The 22,842-nt window shown below is 45.1% G+C and overlaps 1 protein-coding gene and 1 long non-coding RNA gene across 2 annotated transcripts in view; one reads left to right on the plus strand and one right to left on the minus strand.

Moving 5' to 3' along the window:
- Positions 1–22,842, minus strand: part of KCNQ1 (potassium voltage-gated channel subfamily Q member 1) — a 278,960-nt gene that overhangs the window by 170,554 nt on the left and 85,564 nt on the right. The window lies entirely within an intron of this gene.
- Positions 21,657–22,842, plus strand: part of LOC134968833 (uncharacterized) — a 115,698-nt gene continuing 114,512 nt past the window's right edge. Inside the window, exon 1 of the long non-coding RNA XR_010189343.1 lies at positions 21,657–21,743. This is a non-coding gene — a long non-coding RNA (uncharacterized LOC134968833). The remainder of the gene's footprint in view (positions 21,744–22,842) is intronic.

Below are 22,842 nucleotides of genomic sequence, written 5' to 3' on the forward strand. Positions count from 1 at the left end.
GGTTATTTTACACAATAGTTTTAATAAAGTGCATGAAACAAGGGCCTAATTCAGACTTGATCGAATGCAGCAAATTTGTTAGCTTATGGGCAAAACCATGTGCACTGCAGGGGAGGGCAGATATAACATGTGCAGAGTTATTTAGATTTGGGTGGGGTGTGTGTTCAAGCTGAAATCTAAATTGCAATGTAAAAATAAAGGGCCATACACACTACACGATAATTTTGACCAATATGGCGGATACCAACGATTGTGAACGATATATCGTTCACATCGTCTAGTGTGTATGGTCCTAACAATCAACGATGCGTGCACCCACGCTCGTTGATTGCAGGTTGGTGGTTGGAGGTGCTGCTTGCTCAATGTGAGCAATGTCACTTGTGACATCGCTCTTCACGGCATGTGTGTACGGAGCCGCGATGAACGATGAACACAATGTGACATTGCTCTTCCTCCCCGGCAGCGGCTCCCTCCCTGGCAGTGGCTTCATTCTAGCTGAGCCGCTGACTGCACAGCGTCTCAGTCCACTGCCCCACCAATGAAGTTTTTTACACCCACTGCCCCACCAACGTAATAAAAAATTAATTATAATGGGTTTAATACAATATAAATAATAAGCCCAAAGGTGCGGCACTTATAGCGGCTTGAATAGAGGACAACAGCAGGGCATGCGTGTAAACAATGTTTCAATGCCTTTATTGCGACAAAAAAGACCTGAATACAATGCCGCAATAAAGGCATTGAAACGTTGTCTACACACATGCCCTGCTGTTGTCCTTTATTCAAGCCACTAGGAGTGCCGCACCTTATGACTTTATGTGACTATTATTTGTGGAGGCACCCGGGGCAGTAACGCGGTCTTTGTGGGAGAGCCGGGCACTCATTGTTCATCTTTCACATTGGTCATGTCTTCTAGTGTGTAGGAGCCTTTAATCAGCCAGTATGTACCCTGCACAGAAACAATATAACCCACCCAAATCTAAGTCTCCCTGCACATGTTATATCTGCCCTCCCTCTGCAGTGCACATGGTTTTGTCCATTAGCTAACAAATTTGCTGCTGTGATCAGGTCTAAATTAGGCCAGAAGTTTGTGTAAAATTAACAAATCAGAAAGCAAACGTGTCACTATCAAGTCGCACACAAAAAAAAAAAAATTTCAGAATATCACATATATCACATTTTTGGATACGAGAGACTCAACCCAGACCCGGCGCTAGCCGCTCAGCAAAGGGATGCAGTGCAGGGAGGCGCCAGACTGGAGAGGTGCTCTCCCTGCTCTGCATCCCTGTGCTGAGCTGCTGCTGCTGCTGTCTCTGCTGCTGCCGGCTGCTATCACACTCTATGACATGAAGTGGCGCCAGCTGCACAAAGCCTCCTCTCCCCCCTGGGCGCAGGCAACACAAAGCCGCCTCTACCCCTCCCCTGTGTGACAGTTCAGTGGCCGGGCGGGATCCAAAGGGGGCAGAGCTAGATGGGAATAAGGGGCGGAGCTAGATGGGACCAGGATGCAGCAGGAGGATGAGCTGCTACAGCTGCGGCCAGCCAGACTTCTTTAAGTAAGTGTCAGGAGGGAGAGTGTATGTGTATACACAGTATCTGTGTATACTGCATGTATGTGTGTCATGTGTCTATCTGTGTGTGTGTGTGTGTGTGTGTGTGTGTGTGTGTGTGTGTGTGTGTGTGTGTGTCTGTCTGTCTGTCTGTGGCATAATGTGTGTAAGCGTCACTGGTACAGGGGGCGTTACGTGTGTAAGTGGCACAGCCACAGGGGCGTTACATGTCTAAGCGTCACTGCTACAGGGGGTATTACATGCATAAGCGTCACTGCTACATGGGGCGTTACGTGTGTAAGCCTCACTGCTACAGGGTGCGTTACGTGTGTAAGCGTCAATGCTACAGGGGGCGTTACGTGTGTAAGCGGCACTGGGACAGGGGGCGTTACATATCTAAGCGGCACTGGGACAGGGGGGCGTTATGTGTGTAAGCGTCAATGCCACAGGGGGCGTTACGTGTGTAAGCGGCACTGGGACAGGGGGCGTTACATATCTAAGCGGCACTGGGACAGGGGGGCGTTATGTGTGTAAGCGTCAATGCTACAGGGGGCGTTACGTTTGTAAGCGGCACTGGGACAGGGGGCGTTACATATCTAAGCGGCACTGGGACAGGGGGGCGTTATGTGTGTAAGCGTCAATGCTACAGGGGGCGTTACGTGTGTAAGCGGCACTGGGACAGGGGATGTTACGTATCTAAGCGGCACTGGGACAGGGGGGCGTTATGTGTGTAAGCGTCACTGGTACAGGGGGCGTTACATGTGTAAGCGTCAATACTACAGGGGGTATTATGTGCGCTTTCCCTTTGTAAAGTATGGGAGGGCGCAAATTTATAGTTTGCAGGGGGGCGCCGAACACCCTTGCACCGGCCCTGACTCAACCTTTTCCTACAGGAATGGTTCCACAATATCTGCTGCATTCTCCACCAGTGACATCCAGTCAGCGGGAGCAATGTTTAGTAGCACAGATTTGGGCTTCCAGATTTACTTTAGTAAATAAATAAATAAGAAAAAAGCCACATTCAAAAACATGATCTATAAAAATAGATAAAAATAATTAAGCTATTTTATTAAATTAAAGCTTTTTGTTTTCATTTGGATTCCCCATGCTATAGATACCCTGTTAAAAGAATAAGGCAGTACATTCTTAAATAGGCTTCCAGAGTTTATTGTAAATACGCTTCTTTACATATGAAAAAAAGATACTTGTTTGTCTTGCCTATGCACACACTAAACTATTATCATCACCAATATGTTTGCCCATAAGTTGTGTGACAGACTGGCTAACCACAGCACAAGTGGGACCCTGAGTCATACACATGACAAAATCCTAGGCCTCAGTGTCCTGTCTGTGGGCTATGATAGCAGAACACATCCCTCACTAAAGGAGAGGCAAAACCAGGTGTCGTATCATCCTAGGGTTCTGCAGGGCACTTGCTGGAGTGCCACGGTATGGTTCACGCTAGGCTTTCTTGCACACGGTCTTTGCAGCTCACAATACATGCAAAGAAGAGATGAGCCACCCATATAGCCTGCTGAGGACCCTGGGTCTCTGCCTCAGTGTTGCCTGCAAACACCACCCAGCTCCAGTAGTCAGTCTATGCAGCATACTTCTGGGGGGGAGGGGGTTGGTGCATGTAGCATATTTTGGGTGGTCAAGCAGCACTGCAGTAGTGCTACCAGCCGCAGGGTGCCATTCCAGGCATGCTGCTAGCCAAATGCAGGGGCCATGGGGAAGCGATGGCGACGCCTCCAAGGCTTTGCACCCTAGGTGACGGCACCCCTCACATACCCCTCCTTATGGCCCTGCAATTTATTTAATTTAATATTTTTGCTGAATTTCTCGATAAGAAGCTTTAGGGCTTAGGGGTGATGTGAAAAAAATGCTGAAACTCTAGAGCACCCTAACTTAAGAAAGTCTGGGAATCACTCCTAAGTTATTATTTGAGTGAGTTGTGTAGCTCTAGCCTCTCACTGCGTAAAATCCAACTATGGTCTCAGACCCCAGAGCTCTAAGCTTTACCAACTTAGGGGTACATTTACTAAGCAGTGATAAGAGCGGAGAAGTGAGCCATCAGAGATATTTCCCCATCAACCAATCAGCAACTCTATCATTTTACAGTATGCAAATTATAGAAGTTACTTAAGTGCTGATTGGTTGCCATGGGCAACTTCTCCACTGGCTCACTTCTCTGCTCTTATCACTGCTTAGTAAATGTACCCCTTAGGTTGTTATTTTATTTATAGCCATTTCTTTCACTGTGATTATCACCAGTGATCATTGTGAGTGGAAAAATATATGGGTCCCAGTGACCCCCACACTTAAAAAAAAAATTGTGGTCCTTCTTTACTGTTTCTGGATCCCGTTTATGCATTTGATCTCCCATATATCATCAGACCAATCTACATGTCCTACACATACTGTACACTATGGGAAGTCCCACATTTTCAGTACTGATAATGCTTATAAATATATGCCTTGATTTCACATAGCAGGGAGCAGAGAGGAGGTCAAGGGCAGGCAGCATGTGGGATAGTGCTGAGAGTGGGATAAGGTGGAAGCTTGGGCAGTGCTGAGGGCAGGCAGCAGTTGAGCTGGGGGTTGAGGCAGGTAGCAGTTGAGGCAGGACGTGGGTAGACTGGGCAAGGGCAGGCAACAGTTGGGGAGGTGCTGGGGGGCAGGTAGCAGTTTGGGCAGTGCTGTAGGCAGGAAGCAGTTGGGGTATGGAGAGGGTAATGATAGACAGCAGCTGGGGCAGCATTGAGGGGGTAAGGGTAGATAGCAGTTGCGGCAGTAAATGAGGGAGTTACTGGCAGGCAGTACTGGGGGCAGTAGTTACCTCCTTACTCTTACTGGGAGCCCCGGCCAGGTCACCAGAGCAATCTCATCAAGCAACACTGCTATTTCCTCCACAAAGGTGGCATTTTGAATACTGTCTAACCACCTTTAGCATGATGCTCTGCAGCCCCAGCTCGTCCCTTAGCACTTGGGTGTAGAGCTCCAGCTTCCTCCTGGCCCTGGCAGTGTCCACCTCTCCAGCCTCCTGCTGAAGGAGTCTGGGATGGAGCACAGGATGCTGGAGGGGTCCGGCACCACCGACATGATGGGGGCAACAATAATGCTGCTGCTGCTGCTAGGAGAGTCTCAGGATGGCTGGTGGGAAAGGTGTGCAGAGCCTGAGGAGATGAGGTGCAGAGCCTTGTGAGAGGGGTGCGCTGGATATAGGGCCTGGAGAGTCAGAGCAGCATGCTGGGAGCTGGCGGGCAGAGGAGGAGGTCTCAGGCGGCAGTTTGATAGAGAGATACTGCAGGTGGCGATTAAATGAGAAGAACCTTCACACAGATCATATAGGTCAGTCACTGCCTGGAGATTCTCACTACATCCATGAGTTTTCCAGAGTGAACGATTTTGTTGTTGTGTGTAGATTACTTTGTATGTTTCCCTACTATTTATTAGTCCTTTAACATTCATTATTTTTGACATTTTATCCCATATTCGACTTTCTTGTCACTGTTCCTGCTCTGATGACTTTGGACTCTTCCTAGTTGACTGTGACATTATTACTGCTTCATAACTATTAGGTTATAACATATTGGGCCCTATTTATCATTCAATATTTGTGACATATCTCCTGAAAACCACCCATTTTCGGGTTATGACATTTCTGACAGCAGCCACAGCCCCTGCAGGCTTCCATGGGGGCTGCAAAGCGGTCAAATTCACCAAGCTCCAGAATGCCAAGCATTCCAATGATAGCCAATGGGTTACGTTTTGCAACAAAATTACCAGGAGATGGTTCTTTTGGAACCCACCCCCGCTCAATGACACAGCTGCGTAATCAGCAGAGCGTGCATGCAGGTCCCCATTATAGAAGTGTAGTGACCGCTGATACTATCACTTCACTTCTAACACATCCCAAGGATTGGCTCCTTTCTGATCCCCTGTCCCTGTGTGTGATTTTTAATACATACATGCAGTATATAATCTCGTTATGCCACGAATAGCGGCAAGTAGAAATTAAAACCTGATAATTGATACATAAGCTCCTGAGTGTATTACACTATGTCAGGCTTTTTCAACCATTGTGCCGTGGCACACTAGTGTGCCGCGACCAGTTGCAAGGTGTGCCGCGCAGCCAGAGCAGCTTCCTGTACCTTCAGAGTGAACTGTTGGCCCGGGCTCTTCTTAGAGGATCAGTCATGCTCCGGACATGACCTATGCCTTGGTGACGCGGCGGTGTGATATCATAGGTCACGGCTGCCGTGTCACACCACTCAACCAGCCCACCTGCCTGCATACACATCTTCCAGTTCCCGCCCGCATCCACAGCTTTCCTTGCCCACCCACATCCACACCTGCCCGACCGCCCGCTGCTCAGTATTAACAGTACTCCACTATGAACAACCCCCACCACCGAGGGACAGGGAGGACGACAGCTCACCGGTAAGGGCTAATGTTTGTTATTTTATTTCTCCTGTGGGGAGCAATAGGATTTATGTGGGGAGAAATGTGATTGATTTATGTGTGAGCAACATGATTTCAGTGGGTAGCAATGTGATTGTTTTTTCTGTGTAGACCAATGTATGTGTGGATTTGTTTTTTACTATGAGGACCAATGTGTGTTTTTTGTTTGTTTTTTTCCTGTGGGGAACTCAGGGCCGGTGCAAGGCTTCTCAACATCCTAGGCAAAATTTCAGCCTGCTACATCCCCCCCCCCCCCCACCTTGTAGCACACTAAATGAGCCGACATTCACATTGTAGCACACTGAATGAGCCGAAATTCACCTTGTAGCACACTGAATGAGCCGAAATTCACATTGTAGCACACTGAATGAGCCGACATTCACATTGTAGCACACTGAATGAGCCGAAATTCACCTTGTAGCACACTGAATGAGCCGACATTCACATTGTAGCACACTGAATGAGCCGAAATTCACCTTGTAGCACACTGAATGAGCCGAAATTCACATTGTAGCACACTGAATGAGACGAAATTCACATTATTGTACACGGAATGAGCCAAAATTGACATTATAGCACAAGGTATGAGCCGAAACATGGGGGACAGGGTGTCACATGCAGGGGGTGTACAGACCACCATACATGGGCAGGAGGGTCATCACACAGGACAACAGGGGTAGGGGAGCACTGGGTGACATACACACAAAGGCAGTGGGGGGACGGACAGGGGGGCACAAGGTGTCACGCACACAGAGGGAGGGTCCACACACATGGGGAATGGGGGGGCAGGAGGGCACAGGGCTCTCCGGCAGTCACTCACCGCCGCCATGTCCAGTCAACCTTAGCTTGAGCTGCGGGCTGTCACTGTCAACAAGGGAGTCCCACAGCGCGGACCCAGGCAGAGCCCGAAGAGGAAGCCGGCAGCAGGAGGATTCGAGCGCCAGCGTCTAAGCAGACCCATGGTGACGTGGCCGCCCGGTTGAATAATTGAAGGAATCTTGGCACTGTGCATGGACGGCTGCTGGAGGAGGGAAGGGGGAGTGTGTGTCCGCTGTAACTGCTGGGGAGTAGTGTGGTACAGAGCTCCGGCACCGACCGCCGTGACTGGGAGCAGCGGTGGGGGGAACATGAGCACGCTCAGCCATTTAAAAAAAAAAAAAAAAACTTCCGGGTCTGTGGAGAAGTGCCGGTATGCCATGCCGCCGCATACCAGCCCACTTCGACCACTAAATATTATATATATATATATATATATATATATATATATACATACACCCACTATGTAATTAAACACTAATGCTGCTCCTCATCTGTATGGGGGGAATTCAAGTGTTTTGTGTGCTGGCAGTGACTATATGGTGCCCGATCGAGTAGTTCAAGTGTTGCTCCATTTGGGCGCACACAGTCACCAGCTCTGACATTACTGTTACAATGTTCCGTAATTTTCACGGGCCGGTACCTAGTTTATTTATATATATATATATATATATATATATATATATATATATATATATATATATATATATATATATATATATATATATATATGTATGTATGTATGTATGTATATATATATATATATATATATATATATATATAAATGAAATACTGGCACACCATGAGGCTCCAGCTGGGGCCTATGTTGTAGAAGAAAACCAGCACTCCTTAAGTATCCAAAATTGCGTTTTTATGCCAATTTAAAAATGACGAACTTTTTGTGCAAAATAGCAGCTTGGAAATGCAGTTCCAACAATCATATACATCTTACGTATCCTGAATCAAGCTGGGGATGCGAGTCGGACCCAGCTGGGTCTCCCTACAGCTGTTTCGGCTATCGCCGTCCTCAGGGGAGTAAACCAAACCATTCTACCAAGCACCCTCTATTTATACCCACTAAATTACCCTAATGTGCTCACCTGTCCTTATCGTTATCCTAAGTGTCGCCCGGTGTCGTGCTGGGGCGTGTGCGTATAGCTGCCCGGATAACCGGACGGCTACCTGTGACGTCATCCGGTTGCGTCGCACTATACAGAAGCGTCTCCCGGCGTCCCGTCCGTTGCCATGGACAAGGTCCGTTCCACCCCCACATGCCACGTGACCGCGACGTGTGGGTGCGTCACACACCCCCTCCAGGCATACAGCGGTTCACTCATTGGCCTACTCGTCCTAAGTTCGCCGCCCTCCTAACATGACGTACAGCCCATGGCCTCCCTGTAACCTAGCAACTCGGCTACATCACCCCACCCACCAAAAACGGCAACATCAGGACAACACAGCGTGTCTCAAAAAAATTGCTAAATCTACATACAAAAACAAAAATGTACATCCGAAATCACAGATGTTATTGGCAACTATGCGTGTATATTATAGCACAATTCTTATTAGTGACCCGTTAGTCTTACCTATCTGGATGATCATTAGCACCCATAGCATCCTCCTAGCTTATAGTAGTCACCACTTAGGGCTGGCCATATGTCAATCTATTAACATGTAGCCACATATCTCCTGTGCAATAGATATCAACGCATATAGATCAATCCAAGCCAAAACTTAAAAATACTAATGAAATACATACATATTGTATTTAAACATGAACGGGAGTATCTGTGTGGAGAAGGTATCAGCTTATAAATCATACTAAATTGTGAACAGCAGACCTGGCCTCAAGACCACACATCATCTATAAAAAACAAGATAGACCTAATTCCTCATTGAGCCCAACTGGGGCAGTAGCATTCAGCATATATATCCATCGACTTTCCTGCTTTAGTAGCTGTTTATTGCGATCTCCACCCCTCCTCATTGGTGGTACATGGTCAAGAGGCATGAATTTAAAGTCCTTTATTTTGTGACCACAATTCGCAAAGTGTCTGGCCACCGGTGGTGTGCTGGGTTCCAATATCTGTAGTGCTTTTTTAATTGATGAGCGGTGCATAGAAATTCGTTCTTTTAGCATCCGGATTGTTTTGCCCACGTATATTTTTTTACAAGGGCATATAATAATGTATGTAACGTATCGGGTATCACAAGTCATTCTGTATCTTAATGTATGTTTAACTCCCAGCTCGGGATGCACAAATTCTTTGCCAGTCAGCATAAACATACAGTTGGCACAGCCACCACATTTGAAGGCTCCCCTTTGGAGGCTCAGCCAATTTGGGTTACCCATCACCCCAGGGCTGATGTCAGACTGCGTGATCCGTTCCTTAAGATTCCTGCTCCTCTTATAGCTAAAGAGGGGTGTATTGGCGCAGAATCTATTCAAAGCAGGATCCGTCTGGACAATGTGCCAATGCTTCAGTATAGACTTTTTGACAAGACCCGATGTAATTGAGTAGGTACTCGTGAATACCAGACGTTCAATTTCAGCACTTTTCTTTTTGGAAGCCAGCAGGTCCTCTCGTTTAAGACCCAGACATTTCGTAATCGCTTGTTTCACTTCCAATGGGTCATAGCCCCGTTCAATGAATTTTTGCCCCATATTAGCTAGAGCCTCTGGCAGTTTGGTGTGATCCGAGGTAATACGCGTCACTCTTACTAATTGAGAGTAAGGAAGTCCATTCTTTAGAGGCTGTGGGTGAAAGCTGGATGCAAGAAGAAGCGTATTTTTGTCTGTTGGTTTTCTAAAAACACTTGTAGTGAATTTTCCTACATCAATTCCTACCAATACATCCAAAAACTCCATTTTTACCTTATTGAATCGATAGGTAAATCTAATTGAGCCAGGCCTGCTGTTCAACTTCTCCACAAATTGAGTCAATGCTTGCTCACCACCAGTCCACAGCATGAAGAGGTCATCAATAAATCTAACATAAAATGGGATGTATTTTGCAAAATCTATATCATTCATGATATTGTTTTTCTCAAAATTGTACATGAATAAATTGGCGTACGATGGGGCCATATTAGACCCCATCGCCGTCCCATGAAGTTGCAGAAAAAAGGAATTATTAAATAAAAAATAATTCTTATGTAAGATGATCTCAATCAATAATAACAAAAAATCAACTGGTGGACCCTCATAGTGTGGACTGGTGGTGATAGCATCCCTGACTGCTTCTATCCCCTCTGAATGGTCAATACTAGTATATAAGCTAGAGACGTCTAGCGTCACCAAAAGGCAATCAGTGGGCGGCGGTCCAAATTGTTCCAATGTATTAATAAAGTCAGAGGTATCTTTGATAAAATATGGGGTACGTTGAACTACAGGCTGTAACAGGTAGTCGACATACTGTGACAAAGGTTGTCCCAGTGACCCTCTCGAGGAGATAATGGGTCTACCCGGAGGATCCACCAAACTCTTGTGCACCTTTGGCAGGATATACAAGAGGGGGATCCTCGGGTAGTCCTGAATCAGAAATTTCACAGTCTGTTCATCTATCCAACTGTTGTTACAACCTAGTTGGATAATGGAGTCAATTTCCTTCTTAAAATTAAATGTGGGGTCAAACTGGAGTCTTTTATAACAGGTTTCATCTGACAGCTATCTCATTACTTCCTCAATATACTTAGATTTATCCATTATAACAATGCCCCCGCCTTTATCGGCGGGGCGTATCACAATGTTAACATTATTATTTAAAGTTTTAATCGCTGATGCCTCCTCCTTATTTAGATTTGAATATTTGATCCTGCTTTTCCGTAAAATCGGTATCGTATCCATCCTTACTAGACGCATAAAGGTCTCTATTGATGCGTTAGTTGAGGGCGGATCAAAGGTACTGGCAATTCTAAAGGGGGTTGTTTTATAATCGGAGGCTGTCCGCTTACTGAAGAAGTCTTTGAGACGCAGCTGCCTGTGAAATCTGTAGAGCTCGACCTCAAAATCAAATGGTTTTTGTCGGTGAGTTTGAACAAATGACAGACCCTTGGCTAACACCGCAGCCTCTGGGTCAGTTAATTTATAAGAAGATAAATTAAACAGAGCTATTTGCAGGTCGTCCTGGGGTATTTTTCTCTTTGATTTTTGATGCCTGACACCCCCTCTCCTACAGGGTTTTCTAGCTCTTTTTCTGATGATGTTTTGTTGCGTGAAACCGCCTTGTCTCCTAAAAAATGTCTAGATTTACTGGAAGTATCTGAGTCACTCAGGGATGTGTTAGATTCAATGTCAGTAAATTGTCTGGGTTGTCGTCTTTTAAACGTCTTACCCTGTTGCCACTGTCGTCTATTAGTTTGAGGTATCAACCATGGATATACCCGAAACTCCCTATAATCCTCTTTGACTTTCTTGTATTTACCTTTCTTAAAGGCTAGCAAGTCTGATTTAAATGTTGCTATATTTTCATCCAATTTAGCTAACCAATCAACACTGTTGTCGGCTTTGATAATATCTAAACCTGCAATCTCACAGGCTTTGATATCCTTCTCCACAGCTTTGATGTCGGCGTTCACCTGCTGGATGACCAAGAGCATTAGGTCAAAACTACACTGATTCAGGATCAGACACCATTGCCTGCAAAATTCCTTACAATTACGTCCCAACGTAGGTTGGTTTTTAATTCTAAAGCCTCTCGGCACTAAATTCTCTTTATGATATTGAGACAATGTTAACCCATGAAGTTCAAGTTCCACTAGTCTTTTACGTAACCTTAATAAGTCAGTGTGAACTTCCTGTGGGCTGTCCTGATCAAAAGCTAACTGATCGGTGTCGGAAAAAAGTATTTTAGATATATCTTTATCCTGAAATCTCTTGGTTCCAGTGATGTCGCCGACACCAAACTCCATCGTTCTACACGTGTGCACTCAAAAGACAAAAACTTGAGCACTATAAATAGCACCCTTGCACCATGTGTAGCAAGTGCAGAAACTAACTAATACATACAACAACCTGACAACATATAATTAAAAATCAATAACGTGGTGCAGTCCAAATCCAACTTAAGGAAATCAATACATATACATCCTGGTCCGCACAACACTGTCCATCTTTTATATAGGGTGCCCGGTTAGAGATCATTCAAATGAAATACTGCCACACCATGAGGCTCCAGCTGGGCCCTATGTTGTAGAAGAAAACCAGTGTGCTTTAGGCTTTAGAATTAAAAACCAACCTACGTTGGGACGTAATTGTAAAGAATTTTGCAGGCAATGGTGTCTGATCCTGAATCAGTGTAGTTTTGACCTAATGCTCTTGGTCATCCAGCAGGTGAACGCCGACATCAAAGCTGTGGAGAAGGATATCAAAGCCTGTGAGATTGCAGGTTTAGATATTATCAAAGCCGACAACAGTGTTGATTGGTTAGCTAAATTGGATGAAAATATAGCAACATTTAAATCAGACTTGCTAGCCTTTAAGAAAGGTAAATACAAGAAAGTCAAAGAGGATTATAGGGAGTTTCGGGTATATCCATGGTTGATACCTCAAACTAATAGACGACAGTGGCAACAGGGTAAGACGTTTAAAAGACGACAACCCAGACAATTTACTGACATTGAATCTAACACATCCCTGAGTGACTCAGATACTTCCAGTAAATCTAGACATTTTTTAGGAGACAAGGCGGTTTCACGCAACAAAACATAATCAGAAAAAGAGCTAGAAAACCCTGTAGGAGAGGGGGTGTCAGGCATCAAAAATCAAAGAGAAAAATACCCCAGGACGACCCGCAAATAGCTCTGTTTAATTTATCTTCTTATAAATTAACTGACCCAGAGGCTGCGGTGTTAGCCAAGGGTCTGTCATTTGTTCAAACTCACCGACAAAAACCATTTGATTTTGAGGTCGAGCTCTACAGATTTCACAGGCAGCTGCGTCTCAAAGACTTCTTCAGTAAGCGGACAGCCTCCGATTATAAAACAACCCCCTTTAGAATTGCCAGTACCTTTGATCCGCCCTCAACTAACGCATCAATAGAGACCTTTATGCGTCTAGTAAGGATGGATACGATACCGATTTTACGGAAAAGCAGGATCAAATATTCAAATCTAAATAAGGAGGAGGCATCAGCGATTAAAACTTTAAATAATAATGTTAACATTGTGATACGCCCCGCCGATAAAGGCGGGGGCATTGTTATAATGGATAAATCTAAGTATATTGAGGAAGTAATGAGACAGCTGTCAGATGAAACCCGTTATAAAAGACTCCAGTTTGACCCCACATTTAATTTTAAGAAGGAAATTGACTCCATTATCCAACTAGGTTGTAACAACAGTTGGATAGATGAACAGACTGTGAAATTTCTGATTCAGGACTACCCGAGGATCCCCCTCTTGTATATCCTGCCAAAGGTGCACAAGAGTTTGGTGGATCCTCCGGGTAGACCCATTATCTCCTCGAGAGGGTCACTGGGACAACCTTTGTCACAGTATGTCGACTACCTGTTACAGCCTGTAGTTCAACGTACCCCATATTTTATCAAAGATACCTCTGACTTTATTAATAAATTGGAACAATTTGGACCGCCGCCCACTGATTGCCTTTTGGTGACGCTAGACGTCTCTAGCTTATATACTAGTATTGACCATTCAGAGGGGATAGAAGCAGTCAGGGATGCTATCACCACCAGTCCACACTATGAGGGTCCACCAGTTGATTTTTTGTTATTATTGATTGAGATCATCTTACATAAGAATTATTTTTTATTTAATAATTCCTTTTTTCTGCAACTTCATGGGACGGCGATGGGGTCTAATATGGCCCCATCGTACGCCAATTTATTCATGTACAATTTTGAGAAAAACAATATCATGAATGATATAGATTTTGCAAAATACATCCCATTTTATGTTAGATTTATTGATGACCTCTTCATGCTGTGGACTGGTGGTGAGCAAGCATTGACTCAATTTGTGGAGAAGTTGAACAGCAGGCCTGGCTCAATTAGATTTACCTATCGATTCAATAAGGTAAAAATGGAGTTTTTGGATGTATTGGTAGGAATTGATGTAGGAAAATTCACTACAAGTGTTTTTAGAAAACCAACAGACAAAAATACGCTTCTTCTTGCATCCAGCTTTCACCCACAGCCTCTAAAGAATGGACTTCCTTACTCTCAATTAGTAAGAGTGACGCGTATTACCTCGGATCACACCAAACTGCCAGAGGCTCTAGCTAATATGGGGCAAAAATTCATTGAACGGGGCTATGACCCATTGGAAGTGAAACAAGCGATTACGAAATGTCTGGGTCTTAAACGAGAGGACCTGCTGGCTTCCAAAAAGAAAAGTGCTGAAATTGAACGTCTGGTATTCACGAGTACCTACTCAATTACATCGGGTCTTGTCAAAAAGTCTATACTGAAGCATTGGCACATTGTCCAGACGGATCCTGCTTTGAATAGATTCTGCGCCAATACACCCCTCTTTAGCTATAAGAGGAGCAGGAATCTTAAGGAACGGATCACGCAGTCTGACATCAGCCCTGGGGTGATGGGTAACCCAAATTGGCTGAGCCTCCAAAGGGGAGCCTTCAAATGTGGTGGCTGTGCCAACTGTATGTTTATGCTGACTGGCAAAGAATTTGTGCATCCCGAGCTGGGAGTTAAACATACATTAAGATACAGAATGACTTGTGATACCCGATACGTTACATACATTATTATATGCCCTTGTAAAAAAATATACGTGGGCAAAACAATCCGGATGCTAAAAGAACGAATTTCTATGCACCGCTCATCAATTAAAAAAGCACTACAGATATTGGAACCCAGCACACCACCGGTGGCCAGACACTTTGCGAATTGTGGTCACAAAATAAAGGACTTTAAATTCATGCCTCTTGACCATGTACCACCAATGAGGAGGGGTGATCGCAATAAACAGCTACTAAAGCAGGAAAGTCGATGGATATATATGCTGAATGCTACTGCCCCAGTTGGGCTCAATGAGGAATTAGGTCTATCTTGTTTTTTATAGATGATGTGTGGTCTTGAGGCCAGGTCTGCTGTTCACAATTTAGTATGATTTATAAGCTGATACCTTCTCCACACAGATACTCCCGTTCATGTTTAAATACAATATGTATGTATTTCATTAGTATTTTTAAGTTTTGGCTTGGATTGATCTATATGCGTTGATATCTATTGCACAGGAGATATGTGGCTACATGTTAATAGATTGACATATGGCCAGCCCTAAGTGGTGACTACTATAAGCTAGCAGGATGCTATGGGTGCTAATGATCATCCAGATAGGTAAGACTAACGGGTCACTAATAAGAATTGTGCTATAATATACACGCATAGTTGCCAATAACATCTGTGATTTCGGATGTACATTTTTGTTTTTGTATGTAGATTTAGCAATTTTTTTGAGACACGCTGTGTTGTCCTGATGTTGCCGTTTTTGGTGGGTGGGGTGATGTAGCCGAGTTGCTAGGTTACAGGGAGGCCATGGGCTGTACGTCATGTTAGGAGGGCGGCGAACTTAGGACGAGTAGGCCAATGAGTGAACCGCTGTATGCCTGGAGGGGGTGTGTGACGCACCCACACGTCGCGGTCACGTGGCATGTGGGGGTGGAACGGACCTTGTCCATGGCAACGGACGGGACGCCGGGAGACGCTTCTGTATAGTGCGACGCAACCGGATGACGTCACAGGTAGCCGTCCGGTTATCCGGGCAGCTATACGCACACGCCCCAGCACGACACCGGGCGACACTTAGGATAACGATAAGGACAGGTGAGCACATTAGGGTAATTTAGTGGGTATAAATAGAGGGTGCTTGGTAGAATGGTTTGGTTTACTCCCCTGAGGACGGCGATAGCCGAAACAGCTGTAGGGAGACCCAGCTGGGTCCGACTCGCATCCCCAGCTTGATTCAGGATACGTAAGATGTATATGATTGTTGGAACTGCATTTCCAAGCTGCTATTTTGCACAAAAAGTTTGTCATTTTTAAATTGGCATAAAAACGCAATTTTGGATACTTAAGGAGTGCTGGTTTTCTTCTACAACATAGGCCCCAGCTGGAGCCTCATGGTGTGGCAGTATTTCATTTGAATGATCTCTAACCGGGCACCCTATATAAAAAATGGACAGTGTTGTGCGGACCAGGATGTATATGTATATATACACACATATATATGTGTCATTCCTTTCCCCCTTCCTGCAACCCATCACCTCTACCTTTTATATATTTAAATATACACCCTAACCCTCGCCCTTTACTATATAGATTGAATGATTCCCCCACTCCCTAAGTATTTCCCCCCTCCCACCCTGACCCTTTATATATTAAATGGAGCTCTTACAATTCACGGGGCGGGTGTAATGTCCTGGGTGAGTTCGTGGCAGTTTCTCCTCATGGTGCAGCCAGGGCGGGAGTATGACGGGCATTAACAAGGCGAGGAGCGGAAGACAGTTGCTACAGCAACTGTAACAATATCCGGCAGCACGCTGCTTCCTCTTTGTGCGTAGAGTATTAGAGCCGCTGTCGATGGGTTACACTGACACTGCCCGTGCTAAAGGGATGACGCGGCCGCCCAACTATTATCAGCCGGCTGCACGGACAGTGTCAGTGTAACCCATCGGCAGCGGCTCTAATACTTTATTCACATAGCGTAAGCAGTGTGCTGTCGGATATTGTTACAGTTGCTATAGCAACTGTCTTCCGCTCCTCGGCCCGCTAATGCCTGTAATATTCCTCTTAAAGAAGAGGATGGAGAAGGGTTCATCGGCAGCGTGAGCTGCCGCCCTCAAGTGGCCGGCGCCCATAGGCAGCTGCCTAAAGCTGCCTAGTGGTGGCGCCGGCCCTGGGGGAACTGATGGTGTGCCTTGGCAATTTTAAAATATTGTTCGGTGTGCCGCGAGTAAAAAAAAAGGTTGAAAATCACTGCACTATGTTTATCCTTTGTTTATACAGTACCACCATTATTACAAAGAACAGTGGTGAGCAGGACATACCTGCCAACTTTCGGGACCAATGGGGAAACATTTTGGGTGAAATCTCACCCTTTTATGACTTGCAAAGTAGACAGTTGGGAGATGTGTTTTGTACTAATGTTCTCTCATCCCCCAGCCCCCCCCCCCCTTTCCCCCCAGTGGGGGCACTGTATAATGCTGGAAAACAAGTTGGTGTTTAATAAAAGATGATGATAATAGCCGGTAAGGCCAACTTCACAGTGTGATCATTACTGCTTTGGGATGTGTGTTAGGTACAGACTGGGTTAACCAAAACCTCCTTGAAAAGTGTTCTAGGTTACATACAATTAGTGACTTATTTGCATGACAGATGACCTTGATAAGAGTGCACATGACTGGACTGGGATCAAAACTGCGCTGCAACGTATTACATTAATACTTTTCATACTGAGGACTTATTGTGCTGTTTTAGGACGTGAAATCATATGAAACAATAAATTCACCTGAAGGTATCATTGTCTGGCAAGGAAGCAGTGCGGTTACAAGAGCTGCTTGACTTTAGCCAAATGTATTTATGCCTCAGGTTTACCAAAACGAACTCACAAAACGGGAGCCTCCAGGTTCAGACATGTCGCAGATAAACGACAAGTTCACAAGACCATGTAGTCTACATTATTATTATTATTATTATTATTATTATTATTATTATTATAAGGTTATCACCTACTTCCAGGTGGGCCTGGACTGCACACACATGTACAAGTTACTAAGTAGCCAAGTAAGTTAGTCTCGGTTATCAACAAACTTTTTTTTACAAAAGGAGGTTAAGAGAAACTGGCTGCAAAAGCCTTTGATGTGATTGCAGACAGGAAGTCAGGTGCATGTGTGGGAAAATCCCCCCTCCAAGGATCACAACTGTATCTTACATATCTTCAATTTAATGCTACTTACTTAGTAAAATAGAGGAGCTGAAGTCGAAGGTTTGGCTTACCGACTTCATAGAGCTAGATATATACAGTAGATCACTCTCAACAGGCACCCTGGAAAAGACTGAAGATACTGTAGACAAACAGCAGCATCCTGGCATACAGTCCGCACATGGGAGGAGTAGGCACAGGTTCCCATTGGCATGTAATGATAAACCATTGTGCTCTATCCTGACTTCAACATGGCAGCGGGTCTAGGTAAGGCCTTTGTGTAGGTCTATTCCCCTTGTTCTACTACTTCCCAGTCCCTGTATTGAGTTTAACCTGCACCCACCAGTCACCCTCAGTAGCCAGGCCAGATATCAGGAAACAGGTGCTAACTGGGTATCTCTAGTCTCCAGCATGAAACCCAGCTGCCATTAAGCACCAAGTCATAGTAAACTGTCAAGCCTTACTAGGCCCTCAGCCTCAGCCTTGGACACTAACAGCTGCCAATATTGGGCTGTAATGCAGGCACTAGGCCTTGCCATGGCCCAGACTTTCCTTCAGCATACAGGACTCGAGTGGCCAGCTTGAGCAATTCCACTAGGCCAGTGGTTCTCAAACTCGGTCCTCAGGACCCCACACAGTGCATGTTTTGCAGGTAACCCAGCAGGTGCACAGGTGTATTCATTACTCACTGACACATTTTAAAAGGTCCACAGGTGGAACTAATTATTTCACTTGTGATTTTGTGAGGAGACCTGCAAAGCATGCAGTGTGTGGGGTCCTGAGGACCGAGTTTGAGAACCTGTGCACTGGGCAATAGCATGAGCCCAAATATCCCTCTCCAACTATATCAGGCCATTGACGCATTAATCAAGGGGTCTATTTACTAAGTCTTGGATGGAGATAAAGTCGCTGGAGATAAAGTCCCAGACAAACAGCTCCGGTCATTTTTCAAACCCAGCCTGTGGCATGGCAGTTAGGAGCTGATTGGCTGGTACTTTATCTCCACCCACGGCTTAGTAAATAGACTGTGACAATACGGTCTTCTGGAGTGCGGCTGTATTAAAGCAGGTGGTTAGCAGTCAGGCTACTACTGAAATGTAGGCTGTTCCGTCCCCTGTGCATAGCTGTTCTGCTATACAGTGTTCTTGGTGATTTCTGTTACTGTTTCTTCCAGCCTTTTGTGTGATATTAGTTAGGTATGCACAGACTGTTTAAGATATTTAAGGGTATCAGGCTGGTGTATTTCTAGTCACCACGCTGGGATGAAGATCAGTGTCCACCAGAAAATATATCTTTATGTGTTTTGCACAGCTGGGTTTAGGAATATGTGTATCGCTTAAAATATAGCTACTGTACCCACTGGCGTTTCTATAATCGGTGCACACCGGACCCTGAGTCCCACCGCACACGCTGCACCCATTTTTAAAATACCCACCCCTCTGGAGTTCAGCGCCGGCATCCGCAGCGCTGTGAAAACACAGTGAAAATGGCTCAGCAGCCATTTTCACAGAGATTTGCGCATGTACAGTAGAGAAATCTCAGGGAAAATGTCCGCCGCGCCATTTTCCCGGAGATCTGTGCATGCGCAGAAGAGTCTGAGCCCTCTAGTGCTCAGACTCTACAGTACTCCGGGCAGAGAGGAGGAGGCCCAAACGGAGGAGGCTGAACACGGGCCTCCTCTCTTAAAGCGCCCCTGACTGTACCCCATTAGTGAGCTTAAAGCAATGTCCAGGTCCCAGTTATCAGAGTGGAGACCCTGTTCCCTCCACCTGGCTTGGATTTTTGGACACTACTCCCACATCTGGGATACTACAAAATAAAATCATATTGTCTTGTTTAGTTGGTCACTAGTGCATACCTTCCAACTGTCCCGATTTTGGCGGGAAAGTCCAGCTTTTCTGGAACTGTCCCGCTGTCCCAGGCCCAGTTTTTCTGGAACTGTCCCACGGTGGGAAGGGCAGTTTGGAGACCCTCTCTCACCCACTGCACAGCATCTATTCACCCAGAGAGGGGGACAGGCGGCATGCCAGTAAGCTCACAGAGAGCTTGACATGCCCCCAACAGTGGCAAAAATGGGGGTATGGCCAGGGATTGTGTCCAGGCCACACCCCCTACCAGTGATGCCACGCCCCATAATTTTAGTTGCCACCTTCGGCGCAAGCCTGTGTCCCTCATGTTGGGGGTATGCTAGTGTATTGTCCCAGCACTCATCATGCAGAAAGAGCTAACAGTCTTAACCAAAGGCAAAGATCGGCCACAGTATCTGGTGATCCCTGTAGATAGAGAAGAAGCTGCTTAATCCCATAGACTAGGATAGAATATTTGTTATACTATGCTAGAATAATGATATTATTTAAATTAGTTATTACTTGCATTTAAAAAAAAAAAAAAAAGAAAATCCCAGAAGCGGCTAAGCATTACTGGAGGTGGAGGGTATGGGTAACATACAGCTTTGCCATTAAATGTCTAGCTTAATGGAACTGATAGTTAAAACGTAAGCTGGGTACATACTATATGTTGTTCATTCTAGCGCTCTGCTCCTGTCACAACCTGTTAGCTGTGGTAGATGCGGGGTGCTAGAATGAACACTACTATGCAATATATTTATATTGGTACTGTGACATACAGTAGGAACCATAAAATGGCATTTTCCTGTGTATAACCTATCAATATATATTCTGTATGAAAATGTTACTTGCTAACTGTATGCCACAATGCCATTCTGTAATTAAGTCCAGGACATTGAACTGAGTCAGGGGACATTATGATTGTAAAAAAAGCGTTCGGTACAGATATAGCTGCGCTCATCGTGGCTACATCTACTCTAAACAAGCACTTTTGGCACAGCTAGCATTTGCCGCTCCTATTCATAAGCGTGGCTACATCTGCATGTAATACTCTACAAAGCAGAAGGTCCTGTGTAGCTGGTACTGTCTTCCTGGCTAGCCACAGAGGTGTTGAATTCTTTTGACATTTCTCAAGAAGGTATTTGGTCAGGGAATCTCTTTACTGACTAAGGGGTATATTCAATTAGTATCGGATCCATTCCGACATGCATTTGTCGGAATGAATCCGACAACCCCTATTCAAATCTCATCTCAATTCGACTTTTTCAATTCGAATAGAGATGAGGGACCCAGAGGAGGAGGGGGGGGGAGCCGCGGGGAGACCAGGGGGGGGAGTCGCGGGGAGACCAGCGGGGACAGCCGCCGGCAGACGGAAGAGATCAGCGCTACAGTAGCGCTGCAGGAGGATGTCACGCAGCCGCCCGACCTCACGGCAGTGTCCATCCGGCTCCAGCAAGCATGACCTCACTTGTCAGTGCCGTGACATCCTGCTGCAGCGCTGATCTCCCCTTTATGCCCGCGGCTGTCCCCCGTCTCCCTGCGGCTTTCCCCCCCTCTCCTGCTCTGGGTCCCACATCTCAGTCCGACATTTTTTTATATGTCGGACTGAGATGGTCAAAAAGGGGGCTTTGTCGGTTTTGGCCCCGTTTTCGACACAAGCACGTGAATCGGCAGCTATTCCGCCGATCCACGTGCTTTTCGAACAAGTCGAATTCATCGACTTGTCGAAAAAATTTGGGATATATTGAATAGGTCGAATCACGATTCGACCTTAAAAAGTCGAAAACTGCCGTCTTTTCGACAGACGGCAGCTTTCGACTTCAATTGAATATACCCCTAAATCCATAAATCTGCCCAGTGTGGACAAGTCACAGACCTTAGCCTTCAAACAGAATGAAACAAGATATTAAGGGATCCCTGCATGTTTGGCAGGGAAGACCTGTGGTAATAGAACAAATACACAAACTGTCTAAATCAATTACTGTTGGTTTTAAAAGAGTTAAAATCCACAAAGGTGGGGGTCAAGGTACAGGACTTTGGATAAATATCACTGTTGAACGGAATCCAGTGTGCATTTTTTGTAGGACGGTCAAGTGTTGAGAATGCCCCATACTTCTTGACTTTGCGAATCCTCCAGCAACAGAAAGCGAAGGTCTTTGTAGTAAGTTCTGAATTTTTGAAAACTTTATTCCTATTTTTATTTCTGAAACTATTTTTGCAATATAATCTGTGTGTCTTTACTTTGGAATATTTTGAAACTAGAAACTTTGCAGATATGTTTCGGATTAAATCCATCTTCAATCTAGCATATTCTGTGTGTTCTCACTGAATTTGTGCGCCTGTGTGGCTCATGTTACCTCTTTTGTGAAAATATTAATAACTGCTTATGTAGGTAGACGCAAAGACTACCTAGTGTCATAGCATTAAATTCCTCTTGCTGGTGGCAGTTACCGTGTCTGAAGTAACCATAAATCACTGGTGGTGATTTTCAGATTGATGTATCTGGAGAAGCGACTGCCCAGATGTGACAGGTACCTTCGACCAATCATCATATAGGGCAGGATGCATTAAACATCACAACTGGCACGCAATGCATCCCGCCACTGATTGTAACGGCATTTAGTAAACCCATACGCTTGAATAAAAAAAAAAAAATAGAAGCTGTCCTGTGCAATGATAGAACCTCCGAGTCATAAACCCAAGTCCTATCTGCACATACATCGTCTGATGGGCGCTCTGCAGGGGACAATGATTGAATGCCGCTCAGTGAACTTAGTGATAAGAAGCCCATAGGCTTGCCTACCAGGTCCAAGCTCCAGAATGTATCACATTGTGGAGCTTGGTGCTTATGAGAAATGTGCCCATAACTCCGAGAATGGTATTTTTCGGAAAGTTTGACTGCATTTTAGCTTTGATGCATCCCGCCCACAGCGTGTATGCCCAAGCCGACGTTCACTGCCCACGTTCATTGAATTGTCCCTCTGGATGAACCGAACGGCCAATGGGACGACACAGCGTCCAACACGGTGTTGTTACATGCAGCCCTGCGGCGGGTTCAGCGGATTGTTTAATATAGCATAACATCCCATAACTGGGTCAGAAAGGTGGGTCAGCAGCTTTCAGCTCCACTGTTCAAAGTAGTTAAAATAAAAAGTATTAAAAATACACAAATATATATACATTTTTAGATATATAGTATTAAGATATTTTATTTCAATCAAATATTTTTTTAAACAGCTCTACATTAAATAAAAAAAAAA

The sequence above is a fragment of the Pseudophryne corroboree genome, chromosome 11, assembly GCF_028390025.1.
Source record: "Pseudophryne corroboree isolate aPseCor3 chromosome 11, aPseCor3.hap2, whole genome shotgun sequence".
NCBI classification, from domain to species: Eukaryota; Metazoa; Chordata; class Amphibia; order Anura; family Myobatrachidae; genus Pseudophryne; species Pseudophryne corroboree.